This window comes from Stegastes partitus, unplaced genomic scaffold (assembly GCF_000690725.1).
Source record: "Stegastes partitus isolate 25-593 unplaced genomic scaffold, Stegastes_partitus-1.0.2 Scaffold1106, whole genome shotgun sequence".
Classification (NCBI taxonomy): Eukaryota; Metazoa; Chordata; class Actinopteri; family Pomacentridae; genus Stegastes; species Stegastes partitus.
The window spans coordinates 204702-227469 of NW_007578837.1; positions in this window are offsets into that span (position 1 = coordinate 204702).

A 22768-nucleotide genomic window follows, 5' to 3' on the forward strand; every position below is an offset into this window, starting at 1 on the left:
TTATGCACTGCTTTTATAAGCATCCTTTATATGATGTAATGTGTCAATAAAAAAAGAAAAAAGCCTGGTGCAGGTACCGCCTGTACGGTATGTATGCTTCAGTCGGCTGTTTCCCTGAATGAATCCATGTTTTGTTGCATTTCTGACCTGTGCAGCTGAACAGAGACGTCTTCACTAAGAAAGAGGTGAAATAGCAGATTGGAGGAGATCACAATTTTTTTAGTAAAGCTGTGTGAAAAGTTACACGTGTGTGTGTCGTAACATTTCAAACTTGTGCACAGACTTTCCACGTTATTGTGCAGGCCGCATTTGCACCCAGATGACTGTAGCTGACATCCAATTGAAATTTAAGGCCAACTGTATCTGGACGATCACATTCGCATTACAGTGCATGTCGTGGCCATTTACAGTGCACCTTGCACTGATGTGCATTTCTTCAATGCTCAGGTAAGCTATTTAGAACAGATCATGTTACCAAGACTTAACCTTCCACTTTAGCCTGCGGAGCTGTTGTACATGAAGCAACTTTTTAAACATGAAGCAACTTTTTAAACTTGTACACTGTTGATCCTGCTTAGCTGATCCAACCCAGGATCAAATGTACACCGCCTCATGCATTTTGTAGCTCCAGTAATTGCAGGTACATCTGTTGCCCCTGCACTCTAAAAACAAATGTTGAGGAGCAAAAGAAAATGGTTTGCATTCATCTTTTTGTAAACTTCTAGTAAAATTATCTACAAGAATTAGTTTTCCATCTACAGTTGGGAGCATAAACACACGTTTCAAGTCTTTAAACTTGAAATCCCAAACTCAAGGTGGAGAAAAGGTGTTAAGCCATTTCAAGCAATTTACTACAACTTGAATTTAGATTTAAATCAATTAATACAGAATTTTTAGTTTAAATTACACACAATATTAAGTTAGTGTAATTACCAACATTATTATGCCAACATAACTCTTCAAAACAACGTCTGCAGCATAAAAGGTTTAATTAAATCAATAAATTTGAATTTTTATCTCGCCACCATGCATTTAATTAACTGGTAGAACAGGTCCCCTGACTTGCTTTTTAAAGTGCAGTCTGTGCTATGATGCAGTGTTAAAAAATGTATTTTTCTTTTAACTTTTGGTCCCTCTTGCAACCTTTTTTTTGTGTGTAGACATCGCCTGAATAATGTGTATAAGTTAGTGTTTGTGTGTGAGAGAGAGTGTGAGCGAGAGGGCAAACGCAAATAGAGCGAGGGGTGGGAGATGTGTTGCTGTACCCAGAAGAGTGAGGAGACAGCAGGTTGCTAAAGAATTGATGAGTAGAGAGGGAACATGTTTCACCTAAGACATTTCCTGCTGCGATACATGTCCTCCATGATGACTTCCTGTCATCAATATCATTACATCCTGCTGAGGTGAGTTGACAAAGGTACCTGATCTGTATCTGTACTACCTTGCACTGTGCCAAGACTCAGTGTGCACGGATCAAAGAAAGAAGAATATGCATCTGTGTGTTTGTGAAGGGCATGAGAGGATTTTACGAGGACAGAAATACAGTTAAAATATTCATTTCAAAAATGGGACTCCCATTGGTTGTATTCCAGCCCATTTGTCGTTTTAAAATGTTCCCTGTGAACGCAAATGAACTGAGATGACTTTATCTGCCTTGAGTAAACACTTGTCACAAGTCTTCATCATGAAAATAAATACGATTTTTTTTGAGTGACTTTAAAGCATTTTAAGGTATTAAACTGGAACAAATGTGCATTAACAAATGAGAAAAAAAATCCACCTCCGCCTATCAACTGAACATCACTTTAAATTCAATATACAGGGGCACAGGACGAAAAGCAGTCTCAAATGAATGGAAATAATCCTTTAAATGCTTTATTAATACTGTAAAATTACAGACTTTCTCTATCAAAAACAATATGTTGCTTGTTTATATTAGTTTCTAACTGGTCAAAAATAAATCCACTATCACATCTAATGTCGCAAAACTATTACTGCCAGCAAAACAGACTCTGAATCACAATGTATGAAAGGACAAAACACTGGAGTGCAGGTGGAGTCTTGGTCACCTCTCAGAGAAAAGCCACTGTTGTATTAACCTCCCTACAGTCAGGACAGTATCAGCAGGTTCTCTGTGGTGGAGAAAATTATATTTCAGTGGTTGACTGAAGGAGAACTATTCCAATACCACACTACTGTCTTGTCATATCAGGATATTGGCCAGTAACAAGAACTTCTTCAGCTGGAAACCAATGAATCAAACTCAAATCTAATAGATCAGACACAAACTTAATCTCAGCTAAAGAACAGAGACAATTGAGGCTCTCCAGGAGCTAACATGTGTAAAGGAGGGATGTTTCTGCCAGAGGTTCAGGCTCCATGACTCACATCTTATAATAACAACAGCTGTGGTGGAAGTGATAGACACAGGGCATAACAGAGGAGTAATTTGAAAAGGTGAAGGAAGAGGATTTATCCCACTCCCAACATTTTCTGGACTTCCCATCATTTCTTGTGCTCATTCGTACCCTCACTGCCTCCATTATACCCCTCTCAGCTTTAAGGCTTTTCAATATATTATAGGCAGTGTGAGATGGGAGTATTACTTGTTAGAAAAAAAAAAACATAAAGCTTGCAATGATATATTATTAATGGGTACCCAACTAGGAAATGACAAACTGACAAACATGTCAAAGACTAAATTTAAAAGACCTAATGAGGAAAATCACAAAATGTAAGCAGTAAAATACAGTTCTTATATCAGCATTTAAATATTTTTTAAACTGTTTTTTTTTCCCTGCAACAATTCTCACTTAAAAAGTATGCACTTTTCTTACAGCTGAGTATTTACTTGTTTATCTTCTGATCTAGCTCTAAAACTAACCTGCACATTCATGCATGTCTTGTCTATTGTTTACAGTGTTTGGTGCGCTGACAGCTTGTGGCTGCCCTGTAAACACAAAGTGGCCACACTAATCTGATATATTGCCGCAGTGCCCGAACAAGGAGCCTTTTTTTTTTAATATGGCACACAAAAAAAAAACTAGGTTGAACAAAAAGCAGGCCAAAGAGACCAGACCTGACTGTGTTCTTGTCTTGACAATAAAAATGCATTACAAACAGTGCCTCACGTGCGCACCTACCTTAAGATCATTTAAACGGATGACAATCCAGTTAAGGATTTTAAGCCTACATGTACCTGCCTTTTACAGTCTTCAGTAACCATGGAAACAGAGAGATTTAAAAAAAAAAAAAAAAAAAGGAGGTGGGTGAACTAGGAAGACTGAACTCTTATACAGTGTGGATGGATAGACACACAGACGGATCAAATTATTATAATACAGAGTACACACAGTATATGTCGCATGCAACAACATTAACCCCCACCCCCCCACCCCCCGGCATCATGGAAGTGTTAAAGTTGTGACTCAAGAAATGTCATAACTAAAAGTTTTGATCAGCTAAAGCATGCTGTAAATGTCAACTACTGATAGTGCTTCACTTCTCTGTTAATTCAGGGCAGATAAATAGCTCAAAGGATAAAATAATAAGATGTGAATTTGACAGCAGCAGGCTTTGCCTTGGCCTTTAAAATGCCATTCCTTTAAACATCACCGTTACTTTGGGTTTAAAAGAAACAGCTACTAGTTATCGATAGGTCACGTGTGGCTGTAGCAGGTTCCGAATGCTGGAAGTTTTGCACATGAAATTTAATAGCAGGATTTTTGTGTTGGTCACACATTTGTTCTCTGAGCTTATTTCAGCAGCGGAGGACAAAGAGGACGTTGTGAATCAGTGTGTTTATGATTTCATAGTCATCTAAAAACTATCTTAAGTGTGCCTTTATTTTTCCTTTTCGTATTCTTGGTATCCTTGGTTTAGTTTGTTGGATCCAAATATTCTGAAATAACTCACCCATTCAACTTCCCTCATAATTGTTGTTTTTGTTTGTGAGAAGCAAGAAGGTCCCCATTTACATTTTCATTATTTCACTAGTGTTCTCATCCAGAGCAATTAAAATGAGTGCAATGGTATTTAGAAGTAAACAGGATGTAATGTGAAAACCTTTTGTGCCATAACCTGTTTCGGGCTTCCAATCAAAAGCTCATTTGGATGTTGAAAACAATGATGTACCATCTTACAAATGATTACCATGGGAACGTGAAGCCACACATCATCAGGTACATCAGAAATCAGCTACCTGAACTAAATATTGGAGTGTCAGTGTGTGTGTGACAGCGAGAAACTGATAGACTTTGGTGTTTTTTTATTCAAGGAAACTTATTCCAGAGTCTCTAATTTCTCAGATAGAGAAAATGATTGCAATCTGACCAGCTGCCCTGCTGCACAACATCAACACCACTTTGCTTACAAGCATCAAATGATCTAATGCAGTAGTGTGCAATCGTTTCAAGCTGTGAACATGAAGATTTCTACTCATGAGGCATAAATTAAACAAACTAGTCAATTTGTGAGCTGGAAATATGTTTTGTTAGCTCGAAAATGATCTCACAACCAGCCACATCTATCCCGTTAAGCCCGGACCACATGTTATTAACCCCATCTCTTACAGTTGAATCATTTAAGCCAGTATCCATACAGCTATTGATTGAACAGACTCATCCTCCTCTGCAGTCTACAGGCAAAATCAATTATCGTCCTTACTTTATTCATGGCATTTACACTGCTCCCATGCAAACTTCCTGTAAATAATGAAAAGGCTAACTATTGGGGCATCAGCACATAACACAAAGACAGTAGCTGTGAATGTTCACACCTCAAGGTTAGCCGGGTAGCGGGGTTCTGTAAATCATCCATTCATGTTCCTGGAAATGGGACAGTGTTTACTTTCCCACAAGACAATACAGACGAGTGATGTATGTCGTGAAACTGCTGATGTTCTCATCATGGTTTCAGAACACGTATTGCCACAACAGCAAGGAATTACATTAATTACATTAACAGTGTGTTTAGCATACCGGCCTAGTCGATTATCAGATCCAATATTCTGCCTTTTTCTGATTATCTTTTTTTTTTTTAAACCAGCTCCTGATACAATAAATAGATTAAAATATAGGCTACGTTGGCCCTGATGCAGCTGTGTTTCTCTATTTGTAGTTACCATCTCCAGCAATATCCCATCCACGACCTGATCTGATTGGTTACATGTCACGAGGAATAGCCAATAAATGCTACAAACATATAGTAAACCTACACAAATAAAAAAATGTATATTTGTTCTTTCAAAAGCAAGATTGTCATTTTTACTGCCAATATATATCAAGTCACTCCAAGTACTGGGTATCAGTCTCCTTCATTCGGCATCGATATTGGCACAGAAAAAAACATACCATTCGATCCCTACGATATACTTCTGATCATAAGAAAAAAAGAAATGACAGAGATGCAAGCTTCTGTACTGTGGCAGAGACAAAACAGTGGTGAGCCCCCACACAGTGCACTCTGAAAGCCATCTCACATCCATTATATTTCTTTTCTTCTAATATGATAATACCTACAAAAGTGGCCTCTCTACTGTCATCATTTCTGAAGGTCATTTGTTGACGAAACAATGGTACAGAAACATCAGAGAAGGTCAGTGGTGTGGGGACGTTGATACGACGGCTTCATGTCAGTAAGAATCCTCAGAGGGTAAAATCTTTGTCATTAATTTCAATATCTGTATCCTATCCTATCCTAACGAGAGGATTTTAAGGAAATCTGTTGAATATAATACATGATTCAATTACTTTAATGAAGAATTCTTCAAAGGAAATGGCTTAAATAGAAGTGATATTGAGGACTATATATTTTTCTGTGATACTGATGTGGCATAAAGCTGCTTGTAAATCAGCTGACTGAAAACTGACCTGGAAAACAGAAATGAATACATCAGCTCTCTACTTCAACCCTGAAACTACTTCTCAGTAACAGTAATATACTGTGAGGAGTGCATGTGTGTGCGCACGTGTGTATGTATGTATGTATGTGTGTGTGTGTGTGTGTGTGTCTGCGATGAGGACAGGTTCCATTGCTGAGCTGTGCCTTCCAAACGGTTTGCTGATTAAAGCATTTAAAGAAAATTAGCCCCACAGCCACCATAAATCTCCCTGTTTTTCTTTAATGAATGCTGCAAATCTCACATTTCATTTCCCATTTGCATATGAAAAGCATCACCTTCACTTTCGCTATCTCTACGTTGCACAAACCGAATTACAATTCAGTAAACGGGAGTGAGAAAACATTTAAGTCGTGATATGTGGCACAGTTTGTGTCAACATCTGCATATCAATTTGTACCCAAAAACCTCGACTCGAAGTCTGAAGTGGACCAGCTCATTCAAACCTCAGTGAACCTTCGCTCTGATTACAAAGTTATTATGTGTTGGCAGACGACACACAGTTATGACGCCCCATCATCTCAGATGATCCTGATGAACTCGGCACCATCATTCAGTGGCTAACAAAATATGATGCTAAATGAGAATAGGAAAGCATTATCAACTGAAGACAACGTAGCTGGTGTTTCAGTTTGATGAATATTTGGCTTTTTGGGAGTAAACAATCATGCCTCAGATGGCTGCTGAGGCAGAAGGGAGGAATAGAGCAACTTCTGTATGGCATTCACAAAAGGCCCAACTTAATGGAAGTTTGAATTACCATTTAAATAGGATTTCTTTTGGGGGAAGGGGAGGCGTCATACAGAAAGATAAATTACATTGTAAACAATGTCAAAACAGTTTAATGACACATATGAAATGAAAGTACACACCCCGTGCTTTCTTAGCCACTGAGTGATATAAAGAGTGGACTGAATAAAAAATGAGGCAGCCTGAGGAAAAAAAGCGACTATGCAGACTTGTTTTGTCTCTGACTGGGCCGGCACTTTTAATTGACTTGAATAAAAAACTCAATTACAGCATTCTGGCCACCGGAGGGAGAGAGAGCAAGCGACGGAGAGAGAGGGAGAGTGAGAGGAGGATAAGAGGGAGGGTAGGAAGCAGAAAGAGGAGTGAATGAAGCATGAGAGAGGAATGAAGGAGTTATTGGGTCAGAATGGCACCTCAGGGGGGAATCAGGACAGCAGACAAGCTTTTATGCAGGCCAGTCTGTCTATGGGAATTACACCTCACTGAAAGGTGGAAGAAAGGAGACTAAAAAAGAAAGGGGAAGAAAGGTAAAGTGCTTTGTCAGTACCTTCCAAGTCTTTTTATGCATTTATTGTCATCTGTCCTCTGTTATTCCACCGAGGCTGACTGAGATACTGATTGAAGGTGAGGGGCATTGAATCAAGTGAAATCAGTAAGCAGTTTCACTCAGCTGAGGCGCTGATTTAGCGTCCACAGAAGTTGACAGGCCTTGTACTAGGAGAGTATTAAAGTGGAGAACATGAATAGATAAGAAGGCAACAGAACAAATGGCGAGCGTGATGCAAGGAGAAAGAAAGCGACGATTCTTTGCAGGAAGAAACATCCTCAACACCTCGCCGTGATACTATCAGGCTGATAAAGCATGACTGACTGCAGGTCTATTGGCAGATCGGTGTGTGTGAGCACATGCATTTTTTACATGCGAAGGTGTGGTGCAGCTGCGAGAGTGGCGGTGGGGGGAGGGTGGGGTGGGGGGACGGTTTTGCGGAAGTGTGAGTCTTCCAGATATCCAGAAATCAGAAAACAACAGATTCTTTGTCAGCCTACAGCAGTCAATGCAATGTTTGCGGACAGTGAGCCAATATTTCCGCTTTGTGTGTGTGTATGTGGACAGCAAGCTGTTGTTCCCATGGTTGTGTGTTATTGATTAGTCATCTCTGTGGGCAATAGGAGCTGTTATCAGGCCTGACATGAAGACAGACGGGGGTGGATGATGCATGGGACGGGAAAACTGTTCAGACGCAAAGATAATGGAGCTACACACACACACACACACACACCGATACATACGCACACACACACATGCTGTAAAGATGGACGGGCACACACTGCCACATGCTCCCACAGATTCTTGCGCACACAATAGACCTATTACACAAGTGAGCGCAAATGTATTGGCAGCAATAGATTTGTTTTCAGCACCACGGACAGCACTCTAAATCTTGAGCGATGCCAGTGCGCGGTGCATATGGCTAATGATTATCTATTGTAACGCCCGCAACTATAATCAGCCATTACTCATGGGAGTTAAGTGTAGATGCCCTCGAGAATCACAGTAAATTTACCAAGTGCATCCAAGAAGTGGAGACAAAACTTAATATGAAATGAGTGCACGCTGTGACAACAAACCCAGCGCTTCGTACGACCAAGACGCTTGAACCCAGGATCCTGGTACTCACCTAAAAGAGGAAGAGAGAGAAAAAAAAAGAGAGAGGGAGCAGGGTCAGAGCCTCAGATTTACATCATACATAATGTAGTGTGGATAACAAAGCAAGCACTTAACATTGTGACATGTTTAACAGCTTCCTGCATTTCAACGCTGTCTGCAAACACACATACATGTGCTTCTACCTCTGTCATTAACACAACGCATTCCTTGAGTGCTCACGCTAACCTTAAACGAAATGATTAACCCCAACACTTCAGTGTGTTCAAGCCACACTTTCAACATCTGCATGTCCTCAAGGGTGTGTGTGTGTGTGTGTGTGATGTAAATTTCGTCATCCGCCAAAGTCTGTGCGGAACAGACTCCTCTGCATATGTTCAAATTTGGGGCAAATCTGCAAGTTCACCAACACGTGCCAGGAAACAGGCACTTGTTATGCATCGTGGCAGCGCATAGAGATTCTCCACACATTTATAATTTATCATTAAAATAGCTGTAATTGAAGTTGTCGACTGCTGGACTTTGGAGGTGCTTTGATTCGCACATGTTCCATCAGCGGAGCCCAAACTTCCAGAAATCCTGTAAAAAGTGCAAAGTTACAGCCAACAAACACCCAAAGGAACCCCATGTGTTCGACATACGAGGCAGCGGTGTAGCAGACCAAAGCTTAACTATTGCCGTATGTACAGAACTGCATTCACATCTACTGTCCAATTTAAGTTTTAGACTGTGAAAGTGGAGACAAATACACACTGATATAGACACATACACATGCAACCACATGCAACCACATGCACACACACAAAAAACTTTTTTAAAGTTTTAAGAGCTGCTGAATATTTGAGCAATTTTTCCCCACAAGGAGCCTATAGCATCGCTTCTTTGCAATCATATAGCAGCAGCAGTACATCACACAATCACACCGAGGAGTACATTTTTCAATAGAAAAGCCTTGCACATGTTATTACTTCAGATGCAAGATAATGTGAGTCAGATTTTTTTTGGATTTTTTTTTTCCCTGACAGACTGCTGGACTTCTCCTCTTTCTGAGAACTGAGTGAGTTGTGCGTAAATGTCAGCTGGGGAACTGGTTGTCCACGAGAGGCCAACCATGAGCACACAGGGAATAGATTGTCATGGCCTGCACTCAACAATCCTCTCCTTCTCCACAGGGACAGGTAGACTCAGGTTTTTGTCAGTCAACCGTGAAAATACACAGAGGTCAAGCTTCCCACTATGTCCTCCACTCTCACCGATGAGATGGACAGGGCTAGGTAAGGCCACAGACCAAATACAGAGAATGTGATCCGTGAAAAAGAAATTTCCATAGCAACAGTGCAAAGTGGGGGCTGGGGGGGAGATGACACAACAAAGACATGGTGCTGATATTTTGTATTGACTCTCTAATTGCAAGTGATTTTAACGAGAGTAAAAATCATATTTTTATCATATTCTTGGGATTCAAAGTATGGTACAATGTTTTTTTTACAAAAACATGACAATATGAGTAATGGTAATTACAAGCACTTCATCATGCTACATTTCATTTCCTGCTTTCGAATCATTTCAGCACTTTGACTGAAGATTTAAAAACTCAAACAATCAACTTTATTCGAGTCCAGTAAAGAAATTAGGTTAATAACCGTTTCAAGGAAAAGAAACTCCGTGATCAAGTTCACTATAGTTTTGCACTTGTATTGTATTTAAATTGTATCCACAAGGAAGTGCTGCTTAAAAGAAAAGTAATAAAACACGTTCAAACCACCAATTAAAGCAAGAACGCCTTCTCATTGTAGCTAAACCAAACTGTTGTCTATTCTCTGGTTTGAAGGGATAAGTGTGAATGGCTTGTGAACTCAGTGAAAGCCCCATTAAAATAACTGGAAGAGCTGAATGCATTCTTCTGACTAGCACAACTTTCCACATTCCCTTGATGAGGGAGCCTCTGCAGTGAGCGATGCACCCTGACCGAAATGCCTGCTTAATAATACAAGGTTGAGCCGAGGTAAAGCTTCCCCCATTAGCAAAACGAAACCAAAACAAATTACGCGTCTTCCAGTTAAAACGGTCACCGCCATAAATGTGAGGCTCATTATTGAACATTACTAAAGTGCAGCTATGTTTGCTTTAAAAGCCTGTTTGGAAGACAGAATCTTTATTTAAATACTGTGAAATTAATTTCATGTGGTAGCAGCTCTAGGCGACGTGATAGCCGAGTGGTTAGCACATATGTATGGGGACAAACGCCTTCAAGCAGTGAGTCCCCAGTTCAGATCCCAGCCAGCCCACACACTGACTGTATGTCAATCCCCTTCTCTCTTTCAGCTCTTCTGTAACTACCAAATAAAGATAATTCTACATATTTTAAAGTTGAAAAAAATATCTAAAAACACAAGGATTTATGATGTTAAAAAAAAAGAAAGAAAGAAATTCTGCACCATTTCTGCAATCGAACCAGACCAAATCGGTGGCATGTTAACTTGTTCGTACAAAAGGTCAGATTTCCTTGAGTTTTTTTTTTTTATTGCCTCTGTCCCAAAATACCAAATCATAGCCAGAGTGAAGGCTTCTAACGGGGCGGTACATGGCACTCAGCTTCGCAGAGACTGGATCAGTGGTATCCAGAGGACGATCAGGCAGACCCAAAGTGACCACAACCTCAAAAGATCAATATATCAAGCTTTGTGCACTGAGAGACAGGGAGGGCAACTTCACGTCAGATACAGAGTTTGCTAAATAAAGATCACAAGACTCCAATCAGTAAAAGCCCTGTTAAGAGAAGGCTGTCTAGTTGTGGTCTCCGAAGACAAGCTGTGGTCTCTCAACCTCGTCCCAGGAGGAAGACCGATGTCAGGATGCTTCAGATGGGCCGTACCATCACCCATACCACCATGGGGGAGGGGGGGAGGAAAAGTTCCATCTACTAAAGAAATTTGTGACAAGAGAGGGTATTTAAAGAGACGTACTAGAAATAGAATGATACCATGGACTATAAAACTAACAGTGAACCGTTGTGATGGGACTAATATTAAAGTCTGGGAATGTTTTGCTACCCTGATATGCTTCTTCGTGGAGAAGGATTTATATTGCAGCAGGATAATGGCTGCTAAAGTGCTGACTGTCATGGACTTTTCCTCCACAGTCACCTGATCTCAGCCCCATTGAACATTTCCGAGGAGCACTTAGATACTGGGAAAGACAATCATTCCTGACATTGCAAGAAGCTCTTTGGAAGCATGTCAGATCATACCGGGATAACATGGGCTATTAGGTTTTGAACAAATGCGTGGAAGTCGTGCGGCTCGAGTACACGTTGCCATTAAAGGAAAAGGGGAACATATCAGATATTCTGAACATTTTCTCAGAGATTCAAACCTTTCACTCAAATTGTTAATCTGATATTATCATTTGTAATGGGGAAAAAAAGGGATTTTAAGCAATAAATAAATGTAAATATAAATAAAAATATCCTCATTAGTGTATATACATATGATAAACTCCTTTTATTTTCAGATTTTTCTGAATAGAAACACATGTAACATTAAGAACACGGTATGACTAGAAGAGAAGCTGTCTCCATGAAGCTTTCCTTTTCTATGACTGACCTAATAAAGACACAGATAGTGTCCTTGACAACAGCAAAACCAATGTAGACACCAACTGAAAACCAGACATATTAACCTGAAGCTGTAGAACTTACACAAGAAACCAAGACAAAACACACAAATTATGATGGTCTCCTTGAACTATATACATTTCTTTTCATTCGCCTCAATACTATTGTCTCCAATGCCTCAATACGGTGTCTCTCACCTATTTTCTCTGCCACTGGGATCAGCCTGCAGTTAAAACATTCCCTCTCCCTTATCTTAGACAGTAAAAAAAGAAAACCTCTCTTCTCTTGCTGTTGTTCCTTCTTATTTAAAGAGGGATTCATGACTCTCTGATTTGGGCATCAGCACGGAGAGAAGCTTCTTTCCCTCCTCAGATATGACAGAATTTATGTAAATTTGCATCACATTGTCTTTCAGAGCAAACAATAGAATTAGATTAGAACAAAATGAATCTAAATTACATTAAACGGTAATATCATTAATGGGGAACGGTGTTTCCTCGAGGATTTTTTTCAGCAGCGGGGGCGGGCTCTCCGGGAGCCGTGACGGCGTAAACAAATGACATTTGACTGCAGATTTTGCTTTTACAACCTATTTATTGAATGGCCAATTAAAAATGGCTTTTAAAAGGCTGAATATAAAAATAATAATAAAAAAAACAAATAAATAATAAAATTAAATAAATGAAAATAAAAACTCTAAATAACAATTTCTTGATGGGGCTGTAGAATCAGTGGCAAAGTTTGCACCCAGGCTCAGAATAATGAATTTTTCTTTCTTTTTTTTTTGTTTTTGTTTTTTTTTTATAAAAGAGCTCTAAGGCTCTGTTGTAGGAAAATTCTCCAAGAGGTGGCCGCTGATGCTCAGCAGCATACGTGATGCAAGCTGATCCCCTGCAGCCTGTTTCTCTTCACCTACAAATAGAAACAATAATGACATTGTTTCACTCATTTCCTACACCCTCATCATTTTAAAATAGTTTCCAGTTTGTGTCCGATGATGTATTATTAAATATCTGCTGCTGTCCACTGCTCCTCCCCGTCTAATGTTACTTGTCTTCCATGATTACATAAAACATTAACGTTAGTCAATAAAAGGCTAATGATACCTGGCTAGCATCATCTCCATCAGGTGTCTTTCTCTTCTTAGAGAAATATTTGAACAAGCTCATCTAAAGATGCAGTCAGCAGTTCCATCATGGTGTGTAGATGGTAGCTTAATGCTATCAGTTAGTTTACTCACATTAGCGACACTGAGTTGACACCGAGCCCAATTAACTTAAGATACCGATATGTTACGTAACGCTGGCCATCAATGTTTTGCAAATGTCTATTTAACTTGTAAACTCTATTCTGAGTTACGTTAAGTTAATAAGTCTACCTTTCCTCCGTCAAGTTGCTGCCCTGTTCTCCAGGACGACCCTCCTCTGACTCTCTGACCTGGAGCCTGGTGCTGGATGTGACTTTACTTTCAAGGCCTCGCTCTTGCCAGTAATTACCATCGTATGAGACCCTCAAAGAGTAGACACTGAGCAAGACAGTTATCCTTAGTTTGGCCCACCACTCCTAAATGAATGTAGAGGTAACACTGGGGTAACAAAATAAGAGGCATACAAAGAAAGAGAATATGAAAAGCTGTTTTTTTTTTAATGTGCAAAATACTAAAGTGAAGCAGATACGATAGCTGTCAAAGTTCTTATGTTATATATAAACTAGAGGAGTGGCTGTATACCTGCACTGACCATCAGAGGATGTAAATAGAGAAAGAACAGGTTAAACAATCCAGCAAGGGGATGCAAACAAACACATGTAATGAGAGACAATATAGCAGAAAGGGCAGAGAGTGGACACAAAACAGAGCAGGCTGTTCATGTTTAGACATAAATGGGGAGTGTTTAAAATTAATCATAGCTCATATACTGAGCTGACCCCACATCCACTGTTTATCGCACAAAAAGCAAACATAGGCAGCAGACAAAAAGACAGAGAGGGAAGAAAAACAAGAACAAAATGAGGACAACGGCAAAAAAAAGCATTATTGTTAGAAAACAATGAGACAGAGAATTATGTAAGCACCTCATTTTAATTTTTGCTCAATGGAAACATTATTAATATAGATAAGAGTCTATCTCATTAATAATAAATATATCTGGCAGTGCATGAATTCGTCTGATTACATAAGCGCTTGCATGCACTTGCATGTGCACGCACACATAGCAAAAAATTTGTTGATGGCTAAATTAAGAGAATAATTAGTTATAATGGTGAGAAACATGGAGGGAGATATTGCATAATCCTGTTTTGAATCGAGCCAACAAATCAATAGGGAGTCTGTTCTTGCTGCTGCTAGTCTGTGCTTTCCTCCCCAGAAATGTTGACTCACTTATGTTTTTCACCAGGAAAAAGGTACCTCTCTCTGGGAAATGTTCACTGCAGGGACACGTGTTTGTGTTTGTCAATGAATAAATAAGAGAAAAATAATGAAATAAACTGACAGGGAATACTCTGGTCATTATAATCCTTCGTGAGACATCTCTTGTTTTGCCATCTTTCATCCTATGTTGGTTCTCGCAACTCGTCCCTAACAAGGCATGAAACGCGCCGATGAGACTTGATGAAAGGATGTGAGCGACAGCTGAGGTCGGATGCTCAGAACAGCGAGGAGCAGCTTCACGAGGAGGACCCAGATGCAGCGGGGCAGTGGGTCGAGAGCCGAGTCACCCCCGTGGACAGTAAACACGATGCCTATGCAGCCTGCGTAACAATAACCCTGAACCCTGACCGTTACACCATACGGTGGCTGACCTTGTGGCCTCCAACAGCATGGATGCTAATGGGACAGACTGTGTTAGTCAAAACACATTAGCAGGGGCACCAAGGTCAAAAAGTCACTCGGTGGAAGAACTTGCCTTGTGTCTCCTTTTTAATCTCACAGGTAGTGACACCGAAGTGTTTAGAGAGACTTCAGAGTTAAGCGCCGCTGCTAGGTAAATGGCTGCTTTGTCAGTAGGATCTACCCTTAAAACACACATCTTATCGTGCAGATGCACGTGTTTGCGTGTGCGCACACATGCATGCACATGAGTGTATTGATTTTCCTTTCCACCTCTTTTCTCATCTTTACTTCGCTAGCATACCTGTATTCTTCTATTTGTTTGTGGACATTTTCTCAGAGTTCACTCTGATGGAAAATGCAATCTTGTCCCATCCCTTTACTTGCTTTCTTTTTTTTTTCCCCCTCCCTATTCTTTTTTTCTGACTAATAGAAATTCTGTTAGTATGTTTGTATGGGATGAGAGATGAAAATGATTTTGTGGAGAGGAAGAAAAATGGCAATGCAAGGGAGGGAGTGGGCGATAAAAAAATGGCAGAGGATAGAAAATCAATGAGAGATGAAATATATCAGAACTCCTGGAGCAAGGTCAAGAGGATATGATCTCTCACGACACACAGTTGTGCCTCACTGAGCCAGAGGGAGCAAGTGAGACGGAGAGGGGGAGAGAGAGAGAGAGAGGAGGGAGAAAATGTAGAGGGGAAGACAGAGGGGCAAGGAGGGAATCGCTAAGAAAGAGAAACGAGGGTGGCTGCCAAGACAGACAAACAACTTTTCTTGAGTGAAGCCACTGTCAATTTATCAAAAAAAACGGCATCCAACTCAAAGCCTGTGTTTGTCCATGAGGGCAAAAGTACTGTTACCACAAGCACTGGACATGCAGTTTGCTGATGTTGGCACAATAGGGTCTGGTACAAAATGTGGAAATTAATCTTCCTTCAGTCAACTTTCTTCCCACGCAACTAATTCAGTAGCTAAGTAGCCAAAGGGGCCAGATCAGCAGGCTGTGTCTCCACTGCAGGTCCAAGTCCTGGTTCCATATGCACAGACCATTAGAGCCCCACTCTCACCTCCTACAGAGAGCAGAGCCAGATAACATCTGTCTACAGCTACCTCCCCGCAAACACTCAACCAATTAAAGAGCCATTAGTGCTCAGACTCGGTGGGTGGCGTGCGGGTCAGTATGCATGTTTGTGTTTGTGCTTATTCTCTAGATTAATGCAATCTTTTTATGGTACATGAACTGGAATGCTTTATTTACACATTTACCCGTGTGCACGTGGCACACACACACACACACACAAAAGAATAAATACACATTTATTTCCGTGTAACCTTTGTTTTCCCTCTCCACTCCTTCACTCGGCCCCACCCCCCACATGTAACATTTATTAGTCGCCCCAGTCTCCATCATACAATTTTAATTCATAATAGGGACAGAAGTAGGTCATTTGACAAACATGTCACATCTGTTCCAATCAAGGCTGCACCTCTTTTTAGCATCACTGTTTCATCCCTGCTTAACACGAGAACATACAGGTTCGAGGTTGCAGAGGGTTGGATCCACACCTAAAATAAAGAGAGCTGTTGCTAGCGATGACGTGCCGTCGGCATCTCACAGGTTCAACCTTGCCAAGGATGCTATTTTTACAGACAGAGCTGTCTTGTACTAGGGGCCTATTTTATCAAGTGAAACATATGTGATAGAGAAGATTCTATCTTAATTATCCCTGGATGTAAACAGTTCTAGACCACAAAAATGTAATCATCACAAAGCAACATGAATCAGTGACACTACCATTGTCTCCAAATAGACTATTTAGATGAGGACTTTCACGGCTCCGTTGCCTGTGGATGATTATTTTCTGTGTATGCATCATCTAGACCATGTGGACAAGCAAACCTGAGATGCCAATATTATTTAGTGTTCAGTTTGTTTTAAACTGCTTCAGCGCTTGGCTTACTGCAAGAGAACAGTTCATGATGCACAGTGGCACTTACTTCCCTGAGCTTGTCAAACACTGTTACATTTTTCCTTGGAAATTCATACCCACTTTCTTTGGCATTTGCAATTATTTGCTTTCCCAGCCTCGATTTGAGAAGTTTTCCAATTTTGCAAGTAAACACACAGACGCGAAAGCTGTTGACGTGGAAAACAAAACGAAAAACAAAACATATATGGCGGTACAAAAATGGCATTTTACTAAAATGTCTAGGAAGAGCATTAAAAGCTGGAAAGTGGAACAAAGAGGCCAGATGAGGTGGAGACGCTCTTGGAGTGACCCAGGTGTCAGCTGGCCTCCTGCGGTGTCCTCCGTCCCTCATCAGTGACCCAGGAGAGGCAAAGTGTCTGCTGTCCCCAGAGTGCCCTGCACGTCTGCTGCCCAGCATGGCAGTCTGTCTGTCCACCAACTGGCAGAGCGATTATCCAGCACGATGGCGGGATCCACACACACACACACACACAGAGCCCATATCAAACTACAAATTACCTCACCGTTGTTTAGCAGTGTTAATTTCAAGTCATTTATTCATTGCCCATGGATTGTGATGAGTTGCAAAGCACAAGAAAACATGATTCCTCAAACCATTTTATCTACGTTAATAATTCTAACCAATGCAGCATGTTAACTCAGGAAGCAGGGGCCATCTGGATCTGTGCTTATGGGGGTCTAGATATTGTTCTCAACATGTAACCATTACAATTTATAATTTAGTCTAACAGAGGGAATTGTGTGTATTACACAGTGTGTTCAAAAATACTCAGTGGAGTATTTCTGTGGGGTTTTCTCCCTCAGGTTCCCTGTGGAGAGATAAGGCCTGCAGCCACTGAGCTTTGAACGCATCCAGCACTGGAGACGACATGCTGGTTTTCAAATCCCCATGTCCAACAAGCGGCAGCCATTAATTTGTAACTATACCCTAACACACCACGGCGACTGCAGCATCGCTATATGTCCTGAGCTTTAAATTGTCAAAGGCATTGTGAACGCCTGTGTGTTTGCCCCACAACAAGCAACTTGTGAAATCAGCAATGAAACTGTCACCAACACTGTAGTGGCTCGAGGACGCTGACAACCAGCAGAGCAGCCTTTGCTGAGGCTGAATATTCTTGGGAGGGTGCGGGGAGGGCAGAGGAAGGGGAGCAGTTCATGGACAGAGTGCAGGGCTAATGGGCTCACACATGGACACGAGATTGAATAATGATCATATCAGCCAACAAAAGTAATAGACAGTGTAAGAAGCATTTTGTGTAGGCAAGTTCCAGTTCCATTATATGTTCACTTTAAACCAGAAATAAAGCTAAATATATAGGGTCATTCAGTCCAATTATGGTATTTCTGCTATGCATTCTCATTTTGTGCTGCTGAACTGACAGATTTTGCATAAGCAAAAGAAAATAGTGCTTCCCCTTCAGACTCCGAACATCACTTTTGCAAACTAGGGTGGACCTTGATGCAGAGGAGAGGAGAGGAGAGGAGAGGAGAGGAGAGGAGAGGAGAGGGGTTGAGGTATGCTCTCAGACAACCTCTGTCTCTTCCACTTATTGTTACAAGTAGAATATTTATCCATGCCTCAGTGCACAACAAGAAAACACTGGAAGTCATTCTCTCTCCCTCTTTCTCTTCCTCTCTCACTCACTTACTGTCTGATGTGTGCATGCTTGCAAGCACACAAACACACACACACACACACACACAAAAGAGGGCTGTCCACTTAAGAAAAAACTAAGTAATGTGTATTTTTAAGCATTTACATCACATTAAACTGTTTGGACCTCGCTGTGTTTGAAAATGGACTACATTCATTTGCCACTTGCCAAGTGTTTGGCTGCATGAGATGTACAGCGGTCCATCACAAAGTGTTACGGTCCTGTCGGCTGCACTCTCACTGTCTTGTCAAACACCATAGTGGATGTCAGATCCGTTTGAGGGAGACAAAGTGTTGACGCAGTTGTATCTGTGCCTGAATTAGCAGTCATGCCTGTCTGCTTTAAGTTACAGTGGACATGCCATCACTGAGACAGCACATTTTCTTACTCGCGTTAGCAAGTCAGAGTATTCGGGAGTTCATTATGAGGATGTCGTGTGTTTCCGTGATCCGGCTGCGACCTGCACACCTTCAGCATAAAATCCTGTTCGGGTCTGTTACAGAACAACCTGTTGAAAATGCTCGCGACATGCAAGCAACACATTTCTCCTCCAAACAAGAACAATCAAATCCCTTAGCTGCTCTCGCTTTTGTTCCCCTTTTAGTAGTGACAAGCCCAGACGGTGGAGGGAGGTGGATAGAGGAAGGGGAGCTGCCTGCCTGTGTCCTATTTGTGCCGGTTGCCAAACTCTATAAAATCCCCCTCTAGTTGTAGAGAATATGTCGCCCACCCACTGACAGCCTCCTCAGCTTGACACACTCTGCATTGCCAGTGGGAGATAGTGGGAAGAGATATGCAACCCAGCTGGGTTAATCCTGTTACACAGTTATGCACAGACCACAATCTCACCTAGAGAACACATACATACATAAATCAAATAGCAACACCTTAAATAGTGGAGCAGGTTTCCATGTTTCAAACCCAAAGCGAGATATTTTATGTGTTCTCTTCTTAAAACTGGAGAACTGGTCCAAGATTTTGTTCTGCACAGATAACATTTTTAGTATTGCGGTGCGATTAGTTGCCATGTTATGTAGTTAGCTAAAACATAGACAAAGGATGTTGTGCGTGAGCCCACATTACCAAATACATATTTATCACCGGGAACGGCTGATTCTGATGCAAATGCATCAAACTCTTTAAAATTATGTCTGCTTGATTAATAAAAATGCCAATTAAAATTCAGGAAGAGTCTTCTCTAAACCTGTGATGTATTCAACCTCTTAAAATTGGCTGCAAGTTAGACATTAATATTCTTCAAGCACATGCTTTTATATTGAGAAAGAATGGAGTCTATTTAGAAAAGCAAGTGAGTTGGAAACAAAAATTAATGGGGAGAAAGTGACCATACACATACAATGAATTTCAATTACCTTCCTTTGCTGTCTAAGCTGAGACACCAGCTCTACACCCACCGACTGGGTACCAAGAAAAAGAACAATTCAGCTGCAAAATTACATATACAGCGTAAGCTAAAAAAAAAAAACATATGCCTGCGAGAGTGTGATGAAATATTAAATGAGATCCAAATGCTCATTATACACTCACAACTCCCATAATCACATAAGATTCCTAACTCACAGTTTATAATTAAGTATCGCAAGAAGCATCACAAGCCTGTTTAAAGTTTCGCTGAAAGCACTCTTTATTTTGTGCAGGCAGGAGTTGTAATGCGTACAACCTGTGCAGAGGGAGTTAGCTTTTCTAAAAACTTTTATCCTACACGACCCAATGCACCACTTACTGTTGTGTCAGTCACCGAGGCCAGCTTTTTCATTTGTCCAAAATACTTCATGCCTTCGATTTCCTTTTAGCAGCCTACCGTCCACATCAATCAAAGACCCACAGCCTCTTCAGCCCATGTTCTTTTCATGTTCTGTGATTCACTCTTGCTATGACGGACCCAACACAAAGAACTTTTCCTGTTATTTTCAGCAGAAAACAGTGCACTGGTGCTGTCCGTTCCCAACAGCGCTGAGAGCTTAGCATGTGATTAGGGCTCACAGTGCTAGGAGTGGAAAAACAGTCAAACTTGTAGCTAGCAAAAAGGGAAGTGCACTTCAAACGTGTTTCCATTAGTCACATAGCAACAGCAGCCATCATCGCCAGTCCTTCCCAAAAGCATTTGTTAAAAAGGGTTTCTGTTGTGAAAAAAAGACAAAAAAAAACCCTTCTCTCTGCCTGTGACTAGAATAGTTGCTGTGTTTTGCTTTCACTTGACATCTCCACACTATTGTTCCTCAGTTCTGGCCTAAACGCCTTTACATTTCAGGGAAGCTCTTATCAGCGTGATCATTACATCAGTTAATTCCTCTGAAAAAAAAAAATGCAAGGCCGCAACTTAAAGGCAGCGCCTCCTTGATATCCTAACTTAGCCTTTAAACCGGGAGTGGAGGTGTACAGTGTCTGCGCCTTGTCAATCTGTCAACTAACCTAGTGTCCCAGTCCATGTTAACATGCAAGTCCCTATCCACTACGCATTAACATGCAGGGCCAGCAGCCGCTAGGTGGGCCTGAGCAGAGCCCAAGGCAGGTGGCAGATAGTCAATGTGCATGCTCCTAAATCATTCATGTAGCCGGGTTGAGGGGATTGTGTGTGTTTGTGCGCATATGTGTGAGCGAGTGCAGAAAGGAGAGGCTTCTATTGATGTTAAAATATAAGAAAAGAACAAGTGAGAGGGAGCTGTGGATGAAATAATATTCCATAGGCTTTGTGGGATTCCTATAATTCATTCGTATATTTGTTATTACCATATGGGTCCCCCTTGGATGAAGCATGAAAAAGATAAAGAAATGTGGGAAGAAAAGGGAGCTGGGTGTGGAGCGGGAAGGGAGTGGAGGGGGGGGTTGATGGGATTGGAAAGATGAGAGGAAAGAGGGAAGGTGAAACTGACATTCTTGAGAAGGGGCAGGCCATGCGGGTTTTGTTAATGAATTAGTATGCATGGCTGGTAGCACACAATGACCTCGAGCGAGGAGCTGACATGCCATAGACACTAGACTGAAACTAACACTAACACCACAAATTATTACCTTTTCATTATGGAAATTAGCCCTTCCATCTCATTCCTCCCACTCTGTCTCTGTCTCGCTTCTCTCACCTGCTCTTTTTTTTTTTTTTTTTTTTTTTCCTATTCCTCACATCTCCCCCACTTGCTCTGCTATATTGGAGGAAGAATGGTGTTGACTCCAAAAAGCAATTACCTGTCATTTACCTGTCTCTCTCTCCCTCTGATAATGAATTTCAAGTGAAAGGTGAAATAATTATCTTTTCTCTCACAAAATCAAAGCTGTGGGCGGGGACAGCCCCTGTCATAATATGTGGCATGCCATACAGGATTAAAGGATTCTCTGTAACACATACGCCCACGTACAGTACACACACTAACACACACACACACACACGCACGCGCATACAGTACAAGCTGTTCTTTGCACTGAAATTACAGGAGCGCCTCAGACCCAGTCAGCATCATGACAGTAAGATATTATTGTGCTTTCTGATGACCCGCGTGATCTTAAAGTTCAGACCTGCCAGCGAAACTCATCTGGAAGCAGAACTATTGTAGCTGTGACAAACAGACTGCATGTGCTTTACTAAGAAAGTGAGACATCTATTTTGACTTGTGGATCAGATTATACATCGCAAAAATCCCAGACTGTAAGATTTTGAGATGTTTTCAAGCCCAAAAGTTTAGGAGTGACAATTAAGGTGCTGGTAAATAAAGTGAATATTGCAATACTGCAGCAGCGCTTTCAAGTGCTTTAACTCAAGTATAGCAGACAGACGTATGGATTCCATTTATATAACTATGAGTCCCCTGTACTCAGACAAGCTTTGCAACCTTGTCTGCATGCTCGTCACAATTACTCATCCACATACAGAACATGACAAAATAATGGGAAAGTACTCTTAAAGCATTACTGAATATTTAAACATGAATTTGCTTAGGGAGAGGAAAAGAGAAGCAGAGGAGAAACATGATGAATCATATAGTTTAAACAACTAGCACCAAAACTTGTGTTTGCAAATGCAAACAGAGGGAAATCGATAGGGATGCTTTAGCTTTTCCATTGGGAAAATCCGAGCAGGCGAAAACAAACAATCCCTGAGTGAACAGTTGCGGGAAAAATATGCAGCGAGTATACTGTATAGTATGGATCTATGTTTGCTGAGAGAGTTGATCTGTAACGGGGTATAGACAGAAAGAGTGGCAGCTTTGAAATCGAGAGTAAAAAAAAAAAGCCAGTTACCTAATTTGGCTCAACATCTTCATACTCCTCCTTGACAGATTTTGTTTTATTAAGTTACTTGACTGGCTAAAGTGGCAGGGACACCATACTGTTTGCCCTGT